Here is a 17,761-nt window from a genome sequence, read left to right as displayed (position 1 = left end):
CCCAGATTACTTAGGTGGCACTGGACCTGAAATCAGGAAGAGTCAAGTTCAAATCCAGCACTAGATAATTATGATCTGTGTGTTTTTCAACTGCTAAATTAGGGTAATAATAGCACCTACCTCCCAAGGTTATTGTGAGGATCAAATGAGATGATATTTGTAAAGTATATAGGGCACAGTAAGTGCTTAATAAATGCTTATTTCCTTCCTCCTTTCAAGAGACTTAAAATAAAACATTCATTTCCCCTGAGGTGCTGACTCAAATGAAAACAAATACCAGGGTGTGGTGGGGTCAACCAGTGGTTTCTGCAGGGTTTCAGTTCGTCAGGTCATAGTTCTTCCTCATGAGCCTTCTTCATTCTTCTAAGCTCAGATAAACCATTCTGCCCTAACTTTCCAGCAAGATTAGAAAGGGACACTATCCCCAGAGATTGTTGGGGTGACTCTACCTCAGACAGATCAAGATAAAGGACAACAGCCCCACAATTAGGCATCCTAAATTAAAATAAAGGGATCCACTTTTACGGGCTTGAAGTTTCACCTTGCACCTGAACTGGCATCCAACAGCCATAAGTGACCAAAAGAGATCTGATTTCTTCTCTAGAATGGGTCCTAGAGTCCAAGCTCAGGGTCAGATACACAGCAGAAAAGGAGGCATAAAGGGCTCTCTCCTTTGCATGACCCATCATCATCAGCCACCAAGTCCTGTGGATTCCACTGTCAGTGTCTCTGATTTGCATTCACATAGACCATCTTTCATAGTGTCTCTTCTGCATTCCCACAGTCACCTTCCTAGACCAGGATTTCTTATCTGGACTATTATAATAACTACCCACTGACCTCTTTACTCCAGTCCTTCCTCTTCCTATCTACCCTGCACAAGCTACTAGGCTAAAATGTCAAACATTCAGCTCTAACTCTCCTGCTTAGAAATTTTGAGTGACACCCTATTGCTTACTAGATAAAATACAAACTGCTTAGCCTATCACTCAAGTCCCTCCATAGTTTGACTCCAAGTACCCTTGGCAATATTACTTCACATATTCTATAGCTCAGCTGAAATAGATAAATCACTGACCTAAACTTGTCCTGAGTTTTCAGGTCTCCCAGCCTGTTCCCATTGTTCCCTACAACAGGAATGCCCTCCCTTTCCTACTAGGATAAATACCTGTTGAAATCTTATTGCCACCCCCCTTGCAGGATTCCACTCAAATGCTATGTCCTTTTTAAAGACTGCTCTGACTACTGTTCCACCTCTAAACTTCAGTGGAAGAGAAAAGCTGGAGAAGACAAAGTCTTGTGTGAGAGTTTTTGTAAGCATGTGTATCTGGGGGCGAAGGGTGGGGGTGGGATAGAGGCCAGCAGTGAGAGTTCAGAGGACGGTGATCACTTCTTACAGGACAGGATCAAAGAAGGCATCTAGGAAGAGGCAGGGTTTTGAAGGATAGATAGGCTAATAACATTTTGACAGGCATGGAAGGAGGGACCAAGCATGAAAAAGGCCAGAAGGCAGAAATGTGCAGGGCATGGTTAGGAAAGAGTGAGTCATTGGGTTAAGGTGCAGTGTAGAATCTTGGTAAGGGAATTATTGTATTAGAAGGAATCTGTACAGGCTCCAACCCCAGGACAGGAAACCCTTGGGCTAGGTGAGGAAATCATTCACTGTGCCAAACTTTTAGAGAGTTCTCAGGGGCAGGGGAATGCTGGTCTTCATGAAGCCCTCCTTTTGATATTCCCTGGAGAGGGCAGTTCCTCGCTCTGGGTGAGATTGAGTCTCTCTGGCCTTGTTTAAGACATCTATCAGGTGAAAAACATCAAGGGGAGTGAGTTTTGGTCAGGAGCTCAGATCTCAGGGGGAAAGTATAGAGACAAACCCAGTAAGACGTCTGCCCACGACTTCCATGGAAATGCTTAGAAAAATCAGTTTTCTTAACACAAGCATTTAGCTGATACAGTGGAACCATGAAAACCTTTCAGAGACACAAGGGGACAGACTTGTCCCTAGGTCCCTCCAACACAGGGTATAGGAAAATGAGACACTCAGACTGGGCCTGAGAGTGTCTCCCCCAGGATTACAGGAGCTGAAATTAAATTGGAAATAAAGTAGGTGCTGATGTCCACAGCCAGGCACGTGGGCTTTAGCACAATTCATCTTGTAGCTGTCAGAAATGCCCAGCAGCCCCACCCTGGTGCATTGGAGCGACAGGCTGAAAAATGGCCCCAGATTCTGCAAATGGAAGTAGCTGTTAGAAAATAAACCAGGGCCTCTGGTTTTACTTGCAAAGGTCTCCTCAAGTTAGACCCCTAGAGCTGTGCTGTACCTAGAGCACATGTATATATACATACTGAATACTTTATATGCAGACATATGTGTGATACCTGAGCACATGTATCACTGGTGTGTGGGTAACATGTACATATCTGAATAGATGTTTATATGCCTGAAGGTATGTGCACACCTGGTCTGTAGGATGACATATGCACATACCTGTGTACAACTGATTTGATATGAAGGGGAGGAGAGAGCACATAGTATGTGTATACTTGCGCATGAATGTGAGGAGGGGGAGCATGTGTGGGAACAAATCATAAAACACAGAATGTTAGGGCTAAAAGGAGACTTAGAGATATCTAGTCCTCCCTTTCACCCACACCACCCCCTGCCTCATTTTACAGCTGAGCTCTAGAGAGGGGTGTTCAAGGTCACCCAGCGAGTTAATGGCAGAGCTGAGAATCTAAATCCCAGGTTCTCCTCCATTTCACTGGGAGATGGAGTGTATACATGTGTACACTTGGGTCCCCAATCATAGAAGTACAGAATCTGAGAGTTGGAAGGTATTATCTCATCTGCAGGTATCAGATGCCATAATGAAGACTGAGTCAATGAGTTAAATCTCCCTTTGCCTGGGTTCCCAAATCACAGTCTTGAACTCCAGAGTCAGTGGCACCCTCCTGGTTTCTGAAACGTGGAGCTGGGGCTTCATGGAATTCACCAAGTCAGTAGAATACATCCTAGGTTCCTGGGAAAAATACCAGCAAGAGAGAAAGATGACGTCTGGACCACAGACACTTCTTAAAGTATATCTACCAGCTCCCCTGGTTCCCCAAGATGCAATGAGTCTGGGCCTGGTGACTTGAACTCATTAGGGGAAATTAGGTATTCTCTTACCATCTTTGTATGTGTCATGCTTTTGCGACTCCCTATCACCCATTTTTGTTCTGACCTTTACAATCCAAAATTCACTCTCCTTAGCACAGAAAACAGAAGCTAATCAAGATTTGAGTGTTTCTACCTTCTCTATATAATTTGTTGTTATCATTCCATCCATTCCAAGCAGTGATCTTATCTGTTATTCAAGTCTTCTCTTCCCCAATATAGCTTTTTCTAATGCCTTTTTATTGTGCCTAGGATTCCTTTGTGTTTTAGGACTCCTGACACTATATTCATAAAAATATGCCATGCTTTGCTATTTATCTTCTGTTACTTAAGTTTGTTTGCATCTTCTGTACATGTGTTTTTAACATCTAAGTTGGTCATTGAGTTCTTTGTAACATCCATATTGGTCCCTCAGACACTTTTCATTTTTCCTCCTCATGGGAAATGTTTCTTTTTGCTTCAGAATTTCATTGTCGAATGCTTTGCTTTCCTCTTGAGATGAGAATCACACTATATGAGATTCAGTTGAAATAAATGGAGATGTTTAACCAACTAAACTAAAGAGACAACTCAGTTGGACATGAGAGCTATAGCTTCAAGTATCTGAAGAGCTTTCATATGGAATTAGACTTAGTCTGCTTGGCCCCAGAAAACAGAACAAGGGGCTACAGGTGGAAGCTGCAGTGAAGCTCAATTAGGCTTAATATATGGGGGGGAATCTTATAACAATGAGGAGTATTCAAAAGTGGGATGGGCTGTCTTGGGAAAAAGTGGGTCCTCCTTCCTAGAGGTCTTCAAGCAAAGGCTGGATGAACACTTGTTGGATATGTTGTAAGGGATATGCCTGCTTAGGTTTTGGTCTAGATGGTCTCTTGGGTCCCATCTAATTCTGATATTCTATGATTCTAAGATAACACTGTAGGCAATATTGTCTTTTTCATGTGAAAACCCAATCAACCTGGAGAAGAGAGAGAGAGAGAGAGAGAGAGAGAGAGAAGGAAGAGGAAGGAAGGAAGAAGAAGGAAGGCAGGAAGGAAGAGAAAGGAAGGAAGGAAAAAGAAGGAAAGAAAAAAGAGAGGGAGAAAGAAAGAAAGAAAGAAAGAAAGAAAGAAAGAAGGAAGGAAGGAAGGAAGGAAGGAAGGAAGGAAGGAAGGAAGGAAGGAAGGAAGGAAGGAAGGAAGGAAGGAAGGAAGAAAGAAAGAAAAATGAGATGAGGGAGGGAAAGAGGAAATGAAGGTTGATAATGGTACAGAAAAGTATAATATAATGAGAGTGGGATAAAGTTCCTTCATTTCTTGTCTTTCCTTATCCCACCCTCATCCTCCTTTACATTTCTGCACCATCATCAATGGTCTCTTGTCTTGGAAAAATCCTGGTTCTCCTGCTTTTTTACTTGCTCCTGTACCATGTCCTCCATGATTCCTTCCTATTTTTGTACTCCCTCACTGTTGGGCACTCTGTCTCTTCAGTTCTGTCTTAGAATTCCCTGCTGTCCAATCTCTTCTAGGAAGCTCATCCATACTCATACTTTCTGCCATGGCTCCTGAGGCACTGCACACCCATCCTCCCTTCCCATGGCCAGTCCAGGACTACACAGTTGTCACAGGATAGTCATAGGATCCTGTGAAGCAAAGGTATCCTAGCCCAAGTATTGAAAGTCCTCCTTTGACTGTCCACTTATGTGAGTAGTGCATCTCCCTTAAATTGAGTCCCAAAGAGGGTAAAGGACCAGCCCAATGTCACACAGTTTTAATCAAGATGATTCCAGGTCCCTCTGCCTATCTGAAAGCAGATACTATTCAGAAGATATTTCAAAAAATAACTGATTTGAATATCTCAGTTTCAGCTTGGAAAGAACACCAGACTTACAAATTAGTCAGAGGACCCAGATTCAAATCCCAACTCTGCCCCTGTAACTTCAGGAAAATCACTTCCCTCTCTTGACTATGATTCCTTCATTGGTAAAATGAAGGCATTGTACTGGGTGGCCTCCAAATCTCTATTCCAGTTCTGTGTTTTAAGAACCATTCCCAGTCTTCCTACTCTATTTTCTAAGGCCACTTCCTGCTATGATGTTCACAAGTCTAAGACCACTCCCATATATAAACTTATGGTCCAAGGGGACTGACTAGTGTCCAACTCCCCTACATCCTCCCCCAGCACCAACATCACAAATGTCAAGTTGAGGGAATAGGTTCCAGTTCCCGGCACCGTAATGAAAAACGATTTCATTTTTGCTCAAGATCAAAAGACTGCTGGGAGCGGCTGGTTTGAGGAGAGGCCTGTTTTCTCCTTGAACAGGAGGAAGGATGAATAGGAGGTGCGGTGAGTTCATGAATAAAATCGCTTCTATTTTTGTGTACGTTTGGTATTGGCAGCTGTATAGCCACAAGATTTATGTCAAACACAGCCGGAGAAAGAGACGCTGGTTACTGATGAATCTCAATAAGATATTCTTCTTGTGATGCAAGGGGCGGGGAGGAGGGGAAGCTGATGTTTAAATGCCTCATACAGCTCTCCCAGAAAGGAGGGTAAAGCAGCATGGGGTGGTAGAGAGAGCCTTGCACTCAACAGAGAAGCAGATATCAGCTTGGCTCCAATTTCAACTTGCTACCCAGGCTCAAAAGATCTGGAGCTAAAAGTGGCCCTAGCAGTCATCTCCTCTCACTCACTTTACAGCTGAAGAAACTAAGGCTAAAAAGGGGAAAGTACTTACCCAAAGTCACAAGTGACCTAAAGAAAGTTAAGAAGTCATGTTCTAAAAGTGTAAGTTGCAAAGAATGTACCAATTCTTTGCTTAGGAAATTCCTTACCTTAGCTTCCTACATTGATGACATCACAGGTCCAAGGAAAAAAAAATCTGGGTCATAAGATTTAGAGCTGAAAGAAACCTTAGAGATCATTGAGTCTAATCTCTTTATTTTACAGATGAAAGGACAAGCCACTTGCCTAAAGTGCCACAGATAAGTAGTTACCTTGGAATCAGAGGACCAAAGAATTTTGTAGCTAGAAGGGACCTTAAAAATTGCCTAATTCAATTTTCTAAGATAGAGTACTTCAAATTTTTCCCACAAACAAGTTCTGGGCCTAGGTCATCCTGTCCTCTTCTCCCTCACCACAAAATCCCAGCTAGCACTTACATGATCTCCCCTTATAACTATAGCTGGGGATGGGGGAAGGGAGGGGAATAGTGCTATTATAAATAAGAGAATAGAAATGGAAAGGAGGAGGGGCAGGTGGGAGGCCCTCAGAGAGCTCATTAGAAGGAAACGTTCTTCAACTTGTTACCTTCTGGTGTCCCAGCCCAGCTTCTCTTAAGTATTCAACTACAGGGAATGGAAAAAGAGGAGTCAGAGAGATGTGTTTATTTATATAAGGCATTCTGGATAGGAGAGAGTTAAGGAACCAAGAATGGGAAGGACTGACAAGGTTGGGGACAAGTAATTATCAGAACTAGATGGACAAAGCCTGCTTAGATTTCCTGAGCTGAGATACTGCTGTTTGCTGCTGGTGCTAGGTCTTAGCTTTAGGCTAGGCCCCTGTCCATGGTCCTAGAGGGAAAGACTTCCCCCCTAAAAGGGTCAGTTGACCCAGAGAGGGAAAGAAAAGACTCCCATGATCAGCCTGACATGTCCCCTACACATCAGTCAGGCTAGAGAATGAAGCTTTCCTTCTGGTGAAGAGTCCAGATCGTCCTCCAAAGGAAGGAATTGGAGTCCTAAATCCAAGAGGATTAAGTTTTACATCCAATAAACGATATTCAATTCAACAAACATTTGTCAAGAGTTTACCTTGTTCAAGGAACAAAATTAGGAAGGAAAGGAGAAAAGGAAGGAAACAAGCCTAGGTGTCTACAATGCACCAGGCAGAGTGCTAAGCACTTTACAAATATTATCTCATTTGATCCTCACAACAACTGGGGAGGCAGGTGCTATTATTATCTCCACTTTACAATTGAGAAAACTAAGGCAGATAGAAATCAAGTGACTTCCCCAGGGTCACACAGCTAGTAAGTGTCTGAGGAAGGATTCTAACACAGGTCTTCCTGAATTCAGGCCCAGCTTTCTATCCAACGTACCATCTAGATATTAGGTAGACGAATAAAAATGAAAAAAATCCTTGCCCTCACAGAGTTTATGTCTAATTAGGGGAGGCGGATAATACACACAGATAACTATAATACAAGCTGACAATGGGGTGAAGTGGCCAGATCTGTGATTTCAACAGTTTGAGGAACTCCTGGTATGGAAATTCCTCCCATCACTGCAGATCAGCATTTCATCTGTTAGTAATAGTATGAACAATTAAGTGATTTGTCCATGTCACAGGTAGTATGTTCCAGAGTTTGTGGGTGAACCCAGTTCTTCCTGATTCCAAAGGCAACTCTCTATCCACATTTTCTCTCATAATGTGTTAGAATGCCCAACAATGTATAGAAGAGGGCAGAAAATGATGGGAGATCTGAAAAGGAAGAGCTCACTTCTCTCTGTTATGAGTAGAATGAGATATCCATGAAACAGGGATAGAGCCAGTTAAAAGGGGGTGGGGGAGCTCTCCAGGGTCCTGGGCTTGATCTTTTGCTGGGGAGAGAACCCTGTTTCTATATAGCCTATTTGCCATGGTTGTTTTAACTCCCCAATACTAGTTGCCTTCCCTGACTATTCCCAGTCCAATCTCAAACATTTCTTAGGACAGCCACAAGCAGAATTCTCACCCTACCACCCCCTTCCTTGAATGTAATTTTACTAATACATTGCTTAGTTCCAGCTGGAGACCACCAGCCTGGTTCCCCAATCAGGCTCCTGATGACTTGACTGTAGATGGTGATTCAGCTACAGATGAGGCTTCCCCCAGAGTGACATAGACATTGAAGAGTCAGACCATAATGGGATTGCTTTTCCAAATACAGATCAGGGATATGCTGAGGCAAACCTGAGGAAAAGGCACTCCAGGTGGAGAAGATGTCCTGGCCCAGGTGCAGAAAGAATGTCCACATGGAGCAGGGGGGATCCATTGAAGCCTGCCTAAGAGGTTTCCCTTCCAAAGAAATTCTTGGATGCATAGTTTGGAGGTTGAGATTGGCAATTTACCAAAAGTTCCTCCAGTAAAAGATTCTGGAAAGCAAAATCGGGAGACAAGCTAGGGGTCCACCATAGAGAAGATGATCTCAAAACATTTAAAGCTAGATTAAATCAGGAAGGTAATTACTGGGTAGGAGTGACCATGGTACAAGGTCTATAGATAAGTAATATGGAGAATAATGATTCAGAATAAAGTTCCTTGAAACTAAGCATCCAAGCCATGGAGGAGTCAAATAGGGTCTAGGGTAGTGGATTGAGCATTTATCTAAACACTGGGAGATAAATATTTTATCTGTTCATCATCACAATGAGTAGACACAACTTTAAAGCAGCAGGTGCTTCTACCAATAGGGCTGGGCACAATCCTTGCAGTGGAGGCCAATTACAAAGTCAGTAGGACCACGGTCAGGAGGTTGAGTCTCAGGGCACAGTATCCAGGCACTCTTGTTCCTCTTGCTCTATCTCCCCCATAGAGTCAAGAGGACTCAGACCCTTTGCTTCCTCACTCCCTATTTAAAAGATGACAGGACAAGAATCGCCTACCAGGTTAAGTTAGGAAGTGTCCAATCAGATCACCAGTGTCTGAAGATCACTTGGGTGCTGATGCAGGCTGAGCTAAACTGCTTCTAAAAGAGAAGTCAGTCAGTCAGTAAGCATTTATTAGCATATTAGCAATTAATACCTGTCTCCATTAATAATCTGATTGCCCTTAGGGCTAGGGGAAGAAGAGGGAGCTGAATAAGCCTTAATAAATGCTTGTGAAATGGTTTGGAATAGAATCAAAGTGCTGGACCTTACCTTTTCCAACCAGCTCAAAATCTTATCTACAGTATTTAAGGAGCTTAGAAAAAATGTTGAAGCCAGTAGCCAGGCAGCAGCTGAGCTAGAGGAGAGCAATTTTTCATTGAGTCCAGGCATAGCCCTGCATGATGAAGATAATTGTGAAGCCTCCAGTTTTCTCTGAACCAAGCCAAAATGGACTCAAAAGTCAGAGCTGGGACTATAAATGAGGCTGGTTAGTAGAAGTGGCTTCTGCCAAGGACAGAGAATGGGATATGTGCTAGGGACTGGGAGGCCAGGCCAGATTGCTCCTCTCCCTGGTGGGAGAGAGCAACAGGGGCTAGGATTGAAAGGTCGTCTATACTGTAGTCGGGCCTCCTAGAGATAGGCCAGCTTAAAGGATATTACAATATTGACTCCTTAGAAGAAAGTTCCTAGTAGAGCACCCCATGCATTTACCCTTGGATTTGTTATATTTTTCAATATTTTTATTGATGACTTGGAGAATGACATGTATAACAAATTTGCAAATGATGTTAAACTGAGAGTAGATATAGATAGCACATTAAGTGACAATCAAGATCCAAAACAATCTCTACCATACTGTAACACTGGAGCAAATGTAAAAGCATTAAATTTACTTGAGGGCAAACGTAAAATACTACATTTGGGTTCAAAAAATCAACTATCTACATACTAAGTAGAAGGGGAGCTAGTCAACAATTCATGTAAAAAAACTTCAAGTTTTTAGTGATCTGTAAGATCAATATGAGTCAGAAGCATGACATAATGGCCCATAAAAAAGCTTATATAATCTTAGACTACAAAAATAAGTGTCCATAGTGAGGAAAGATCTCACTAGTACAGCAGATATTACTATTCCCTACTCTTGTCAGTTCTGGGCTCCACATTTTAGGAAAGACATTTACTGAATGAAAAATGTTTGGGGAGTAAGGTGGACAGTCAAAATGGGAAGAGAATGCAAAATCACATTGTGCAAGGTTTTGTTGAAACAACTGCAGATGCTCAATCTGCAGAAGAGAACATTGACATGGCACATGACAACCACCTTCACATTGGTGAAAGTCTGTCATGTGATAGAGAGATTGGCTGTCTTCTGCTTGGCCCCAGTGGACTGAACTAATAGGCAAAAGGTGCCAGGAGGCAGATTTTGGCACAATATGAGAAAAACTTGCTTATAGTAAGAGCTGTCCAAAAGTAGAATGAGCTACTTCATTAGGTAAACAGCTCCCCATCATGAAGGTCTTCTGATAGAGGCTGGATAGACACTTGTCAAGGATGCTATAGAGGAAATAGCTGTTGTTGCAGGTTAAACCAAATAGTCTCTGACTTCCCTGTCAACTCTGAAATCCTATGATTCCCAAGCAACAAGCAACAAGCAAATCAAGCAGACCTTGGCCAAGTCATTTTCTTCTCTGTCCTTGTTTCATCCTCTATAAAATAAGGGGGTTGGAATATGCAAACTCTAAGAATCCTCACAGCTCTAACATTCAGTTCTCTCCATTTTAAAAGCCTTGGGTCACAGACACGGTTGACCAAGATCACGTCTATAGGGGAAAAGATTCAAGGAGGTCATTTGTTTGGGGTATTTTTTTCCCAATCACCTGGGGCAGAGAACACTTTCAAGATGCTGGATAATGAGTTTCAAACCAGCTGGTCCAACTGCTACACACTTTGCTGCTCCCTCCAGAGTATCCTGATGATGGGCAGAAGGCTTCCATCTGCTGATCCCTTCATAGTGATCCCCTCCCAATAAATACATTCCCCTCTTAATAATAACTCTGACCATATGGTGCACCAGGCACAGGGACCCCCAGTTCAGGGGTTCCAGGTGCAGATGTGGCAGATGACAAGAGGTGGCAAAAAAAATTTGCCTGTCACAACCAACACAGCCATGTAATATATGCAGTGCCCCATAAATAATTAAACAGAGGATGGAAGCAAGCTTAGCCTCTCCTACCTACTAAGCCCTGAGAACCTGGAAAATGTTTGTACCTCATGGAAACTCTGAAGAAATGGATTTTTATGATAACTCCAAACCAAAGCTCTGGCCTGGTATGAAATATTGTCACATTGTTCTCAAGGGTCGTCAGGAAGCTTATATGGCTGGGTATGTGGCACCTGGCTCTAAACTGTGGAAATCAAAAAAAGAAGGAAATATTGGCTCTTTAGTTCTGCGTATCTTGCTCAAGGAGTTACCTGAGATATGGCCTGAGAAGGGAGGTATAGCCCCAACCTAGGAGGAATAGATGAAATCACAGCAGCAATTAATGTGTATGCATTGCTTTGTTTCTATCACCCACGATCTTGGTACTCTCCCTTATGTCTACAGTCTCAAGAAGGTAGCTATCTCCCCACTCCCCATATTCTTTATCACAAAACACTCCCAGAACAGCTTTCTTGAGGGCAGCAAAAGCTATTTGCCTGAAGGTGTGAACAGAAGTGAAAAAACTCCATCCAGGGCAGTAATTACAGGTACAACGAATAAAATCATAACCCAACATTCCCCAGCTTAGAAAATGGATCTGGACACATCTCTTCAGCCTATTTCGTCTAACCCTGTCCTAAGAATCTTCCCTAACTCTGGTGTCCTCATATGTCAAATAAAAAAAAAATGGAAAAAAATGACTAAACTATTCATGCCCTTTGACCCAGTGATAGTAATAGACCCTAAGGAGATCAATAACAGTAAGTTCCTATGTATAACAAAATATTAGTGTTAGCACTTTTTGTGGTAGCAAGAAACTGAAAACAAAATGAGTCTCCAGCAGTTGGGAAACGACTGAAAAAAACTATGGAACATTAGTGTTGCTGCTGTTCAGGCATTTTTCAGTCATGTTCAACTCTTCCTGACCCCATTTGGGGTTTTCTTGGCAAGAATACTAGAGAGGTTTGCCATTTCCTTCTTCAGCTCATTTTACAGATGAGGAAACTGAGGCAAACAGTATTTAGTGACTTGCCCAGGGCCACAAAGCTAGTAAGTGTCTAAGGCCATATTGGAACTCAAGAAAACTCCAGACCTAGCACTCTATCCACTGTGCCACCTTGCTGCCCAATATTAGTGTAGTGAAATATTATTCTGCTGTAAAAAATTTATATGTGTGTGTGTAAGAATTCAGAGAAACTTGGGAAGACATATTAACTGATGCAAAGCAAGATACGCAGAACTAAAAGAGTATACACTGTGACCACAATAACATCAGAGAAAACATGTATAAATATTAAAGCTCATATCAATACATATACTAATCTTTATTCCAGAGGACTCCCTCCTTCCATTAGAGAAATGGAGGACAATATATATTGTTTAAGATCTTTAAAAGCATCAATAAATCATTGAACATAAAATGAGGGTGGTTGAAGTAGGTCTCTTCAGTTTCTTCTAGTTCTAAATCCAATGAAAACTATAGTTCTATGACATAATTCCAAGTTGCTACTTAGGTTAAATGAACCCTAAAATCAGCTCTAGAATAGACTTCAGAGACCATCCAATTCAACCTATATCTTAACAGGAGTCCCTTCTACCCCATCCCTGGTGAGTGGTCTTCCAGCCTCTGCTAGAATATCTACAGAAATGGGGAACTCGGTATCTTCAGAGGTAGTGCATTCCACTTTTGGACAGTTCTAATCATTAGAAAATTTTTCTTACCTTATGCCTAAAATGTTGGGTCCAGAATTAGAGTCTGAACTCCACATGGGTTCACACCTGAGCTGAGGCTAGCCAAACTGTCTTTCTCCTCATTCTACAGTCCAGAATCGCATTGCCTGTAAGTGTTGCTCTATCACCCAGATGACTCACACTGAGCTTGCAGCCTCACCTTTCCTCCAATTACCTTCTTTCTTCCAGCCAAGGCCCCTGGGTTTCTTTCTGCTTTATTGTTTTTTCAGCTACAACTATGTGGTCTTACCCAGAGGAAAGAGAGAAGAAGATGTTTTGATATTAGCAACATACCTATTTACATTCATGGAAAACACAAGCATTATTTCACCCAGATAGTGATAGTGCAATGAGAACACAGTGCCTCTAAAAACCCTGAAGTGACACAGAACAAAGCAGTGGTCAGAGAATTTATCAGAGGAGATTTCCTTCAGAATCTTACTTTGAAGAAGATGAAAGGGGAGGAAGTAGTAGAAATGGGGAAGGGGTGTTTCCGAGGTAGGATCTGAATCCAATACTGAAGGTGCCGAGGTCTAAAGTTGATCACCATGAGACAACTCTATCCCTAAGATGTCTACCTGTCTTTATAATAGAGAGGCTGGAATATTATTTAAAGAACAAGAAAACTCCTTTCTGAAATTCCTGACCCGGCAGGGAACAGTAGAGGTAAAAAGAAACAGGCAGTGTAGATTTGTCTTTTCTACTTAAGGATATCACATAGAAGAAAGAGGGCCAGTATAGATAGAGAACTCAGTGAAATGGACACAGTCTGAGTCAACAGCATGATCTAATCACCCAGAAGATTAAATGAAGGAAAGAAGGAAGAAAATAAACTTTTATTAAATGACTTCTAGGACCCAGTTTCCTTTCGAATCACATAAAGGGTTTGGACTCTAAGGCCTCTGAAGGACTTGTCATTTTTTGTCCTTGGACACTTGTGGGTGCACATATCATGTTCATTAGACACTCTGGGCCTCAATTTCAGGCAGAGTCCATGGAGGGGCCTCTAGTGAAAATGCTTTTCATTTTCAGTGCCCAAGTTCCACTTAATGGCTGGCTTAGAGTGATTATCAATAATAACAGTTTCTCTTTCTCTCTTAGTTGTATTTAGTTATTTTGTTCTTTTGCTCATTAAAAGGGTCATTCCCTGACTACTTCTTAAAGAGGCCTATTCACTCTATGGGCATTACTTCCCTCTAAGTGAATACCTGAAAAGGCCAAGGTACCGCATTGCATCCTGGGCTGTCTCCAGTCAACCTGATAAATATCTGGTCACTGGATCCAGATGGCTCAGGAGGAGAAAGTGAGGCTGGTGACCTTACACAGTCCTCCCTCACTCAAAACAAAGTCCACTGCAAGTCATGTCATCATTTCTCTGATGTCATGGTTTTCTTCAAAAACGAAGGACGAACACCACAACAACTATATACCAGGCACTGTGCTAAGTGCTTTACAAATTATTTCATTTGATCTTATAGATAGTATAGATTATAGATAGTATTATTCATTTTACAGTTGAGGAAACTAAGACAGACAGTGGTTAAGTGATTTGTCCAAGGTCACCTAACTAGTAAGTGTCTGAGGCCAGACTTGAACTCAGGTCTTCCTGAGCCCGGACCCAGCACACTATCAAGTATGTCACCTAGCTACCTCCACTGAAACTGTAAACTGTGTTGGGATATGAGGCATCCAAGAATAAAAAGATGATTATTCTAGTATTCTCTGTCCCGGTCAGACATCATACAGAGTGCTATGTTCAATTCTGGGGATTGCATTTCAGGAAGGATATTGATAGGGAGAGTGTCCACAGGAGAATAGCCAGAATGGTGGAGACACTCAAGTTCATTCAATATGAGGATTCACTAAAGGAACTAAGGATGCTCCTGGTGACATAGAGACCCTCAAAGCCCATGTGATCTTGGACTACAGAATGAGGGGAAAGTTTGTTTTGCTGTCTTCAGTTCAAGTCACTGACCCAACATTTTAGGAAAGACACTGACAAGCAGAAGTGTTCCCAGAGGAGGGTGAGCAGAACGATGAGGGACCTGAGATTGTGCTGACCTAGAGAAGAAAAGGTTCAGAGGAAAACCTAGCAGTCATCTTCAAGTAGTTTCAACTACTTGATTAGGGTTGCTCTACTTGGCAACAGAGGCTGTTGTTGTTGTTGTTGTTGTTATGTTTGTCCTTTGTTCTTGAAGAGGACCATGACATCAAAATGATGACATGACTTGCAGTTGACTTTGTTTTGAGTGAGGGAGGGCTGTGTAAGGTCACCAGCCTCACTTTCTCTTCCTGAGCCATCTGGATCCAGTGGCCTGATATTCATCAGGATGACTGGAGATGGCCCAGGATCCATTCAATGAATAGGTTTCTTTAAGTAGCTGCTCAAGGGATGGCCCCTTTAATCAAAAAAATCAAATTGGGAAGAGAAAACCTTCAGGGAGAAATAATTACTATTTAGTATTTAAATCCACTCTGTGCTAGGTGGGTGGGGACTTGTTGTCCAGCTATGAGCTCCAGAGTGAATTGGATTTGAGGCTTGATCTTTGAGCAAGAAATGTAGGCAGTAAACCCAGAGGAAAAAAAGACAATCCTTGGAAGTGAAACATGGAGGAAGAAGAGGGGGAGGAGGCAAAAACTGGGTGGATATTGTAAAGAGGAAAAGGTAAAAAAGTCAAGGAAGGGAAACTTCCTAAAATGAGAGTTATCCTAAAGTGGACTGAGTAGCCTCTGGGTCCCTCTCATCTGAGATCTTCATACAAAGGCTAGATGATCATCTTTCAGGGGCTATGCCTCTGACTTTTGTGATTCTAGGCTTTCAGAGGGGCAGTAATGCTTGGAGGCATTTAGGATACAGCTTCATTTGAGGATGCTAAGGAAGTATGTCCAGGGCTACGAGAAAAATGCTCACCAGCCATCTGAGATCTACAGGAAGCTTGATATTCCCAAGGAATCAACCTTACTCACATCATCAGACTCCTGCTTAGCACCTACTTCTTAGGTTGGATTGGGGGTGGGGAACTGCTCGAGCTTGGAGGACTTGGGATGTGGTGCTTTGTTGACCTTATTTTGCTGGTCAATGTCTTGTTAATGATGGCAACAACTGCTGTACTGTGTAGCGAAGGGAGCTAAACCTGTTGAGAGTTGACGTGTCTTGGGAAAGTGAAAGAGCTTTCCCCGCTGACCTCATCTCTGCAAACTAAAACTTCTTCCCCCATCTCAGAGTAAGTTGTGAATGTTCTGCCTCCCTTCATGCTGATTTGCTGAGCTGTCATTCTCAGGCCCTCTAGCATGGGTGTGGCAAATAATGAAAACCATCACTGGTAGTCTGTGCCTGATTGACAGTTCAACAAGCCAATGACAATGGGGAAGGGGTTAGGTCATAATGCATTCTGGGGCTGCATCAGTATAAAATTCCCATACATCGTCACGAGGGTCAGTGAATTTTAAGGGAAGTATCTTGATAAACTACAGTTTATCCATTCATTCTACTTGGTTAGTCAAAATCATATATTGAATTTTCCTTCACATGGGACCAGAGAATTCAGGACTGATCTCTCATCACTCTGCTAAACAGATAAAGGTAAAGGACTGACTCTTCATCTTATTAACTGTGACCTTGGATAACTCACTTCACCTCTCTTGATCTCAGTTTTCTTGTGTGTAAAATTAGGGGATTGGACAAGATGACCACCTAGGTCACTAAAACTATGAGCCTCTGATCTTTCTACCTCCCTGAACCTGCCCCTCCTCCCAACTTCCATATTCCTGTTGAAGATCTCACCATCCTTCTAGCCACTTAGGCTCAAAATGTCAAAGATGACCTTTTCTTTCACTCTGCATAATAATAATAATAGCTGTCACTTATATAACACATTAAGGTTTATAATGCACCTCATATCCATTTTCCCATCTGAGCCTCATAGCAACCCTATAAAATAGGAATTATGCTGATTTCGTTGTCGTTCAGCTATTTCAGTCATGTTTGACTTTTCGTGACCCCATCTAGTGTTTTCTTGGCAGAGATACTGGAGCAGTTTGCCATTTCCTTCTCCAACTCATTTTACAGATGAGGAAACTGAGGTATACAGTTAAGTGACTTGCCCTAGGTCACACAGCTAGTAAGTGTCTGAGGCTGGATTTGAACTCTGTTTTTCCTAACTCCAAGCCAAGAGCGCTATCCACTGTGCCACCTCGCTGCCACTATGAGGATTATTATCCCCAAGTTACAGATGGTAAAACTGAGTCTCCAAGAGGTTAAATGACTTGTCTATGGTCATAAAGCTAGAAAGTATCAGAGGAAGAATTCATTCCAAACCCAGTCTTCATAGCCCCAACTCCAGCACTCTGTTCACTATATCATTACATGTTCCCTCTAGATCAAATCAGTTGCAAGCTGCAATCCTCCCTCCTCCTATACCTCTTCTATCTTATGTGCCTTGTCACCACTCCCATTCCCACCACCCTCATTGGAGTCTTTATCACCTCTCACCTGAACTATCATCATCACTTTCTAACCGATCCCTTGCCTTCACTCTCCCCATTCTAATCCATCTTTCACAGAGCTGTCAAATTAATCTTCCTAATTCACCGCTCTGACCATGTAACTCAAGGACCTTCAGGGTTTCCCAGGTGCCTATTAAATAAAATGTAAATTTCTGATAGTAAAAGCCCTCCACAACTTAACTCCAGCCTCTATATGCAGCCTTATCTCACACTGCTTCACTTCTTCATATACATCACGTACAATCCAAATTGAATTACTTCCTGTTCACCAATCTCATCCTGCTCACTTCCTCTTCCTCTCTACCTCTTAAAATTTAAAATTAGAAAACTTAAAATTTACTTCTTCCTTAAGGCCCAACTCAGGAGCCATGACTTCCTTGAGCCCTCCTCCATGGCACCCCCAGCTAGAAGCGATCTCTCTCCCTTCATATTTGCCTGAGCATGTATTCAGCTGCAATCATGTCTTGCCAATACTGGTCAAAAATGTAGGGGATGATCAAAGGTGATAACAGTGGGTGAAAGTAGGTGACTGAGTAAAGTAGCAAGAGCAATTTAGGA

General features: G+C 42.3%; 2 long non-coding RNA genes across 3 annotated transcripts in view; one reads left to right on the top strand and one right to left on the bottom strand.

Moving 5' to 3' along the window:
* Nucleotides 1–2,828: 2,828 nt before the first annotated feature.
* LOC140508622 (uncharacterized) lies at nucleotides 2,829–15,972 on the bottom strand. 2 transcript variants are annotated; one of them, XR_011968485.1, is made up of 2 exons: nucleotides 15,609–15,972; nucleotides 2,829–3,020 (listed from the first exon to the last, which is right to left on the bottom strand). It is a non-coding gene; the product is annotated as an uncharacterized lncRNA (long non-coding RNA). The 2 variants fall into 2 exon arrangements; XR_011968486.1 differs by having other exon boundaries at nucleotides 15,665–15,972.
* Nucleotides 15,973–16,154: 182 nt separating this feature from the next.
* Nucleotides 16,155–17,761, top strand: part of LOC140504717 (uncharacterized) — a 40,878-nt gene continuing 39,271 nt past the window's right edge. The window contains exon 1 of the long non-coding RNA XR_011967217.1: nucleotides 16,155–16,280. This is a non-coding gene — a long non-coding RNA (uncharacterized lncRNA). The remainder of the gene's footprint in view (nucleotides 16,281–17,761) is intronic.

The sequence above is a fragment of the Notamacropus eugenii genome, chromosome 5 (assembly GCF_028372415.1).
Source record: "Notamacropus eugenii isolate mMacEug1 chromosome 5, mMacEug1.pri_v2, whole genome shotgun sequence".
NCBI classification, from domain to species: Eukaryota; Metazoa; Chordata; class Mammalia; order Diprotodontia; family Macropodidae; genus Notamacropus; species Notamacropus eugenii.
This window is presented reverse-complemented; position numbering and strand designations above follow the sequence as displayed.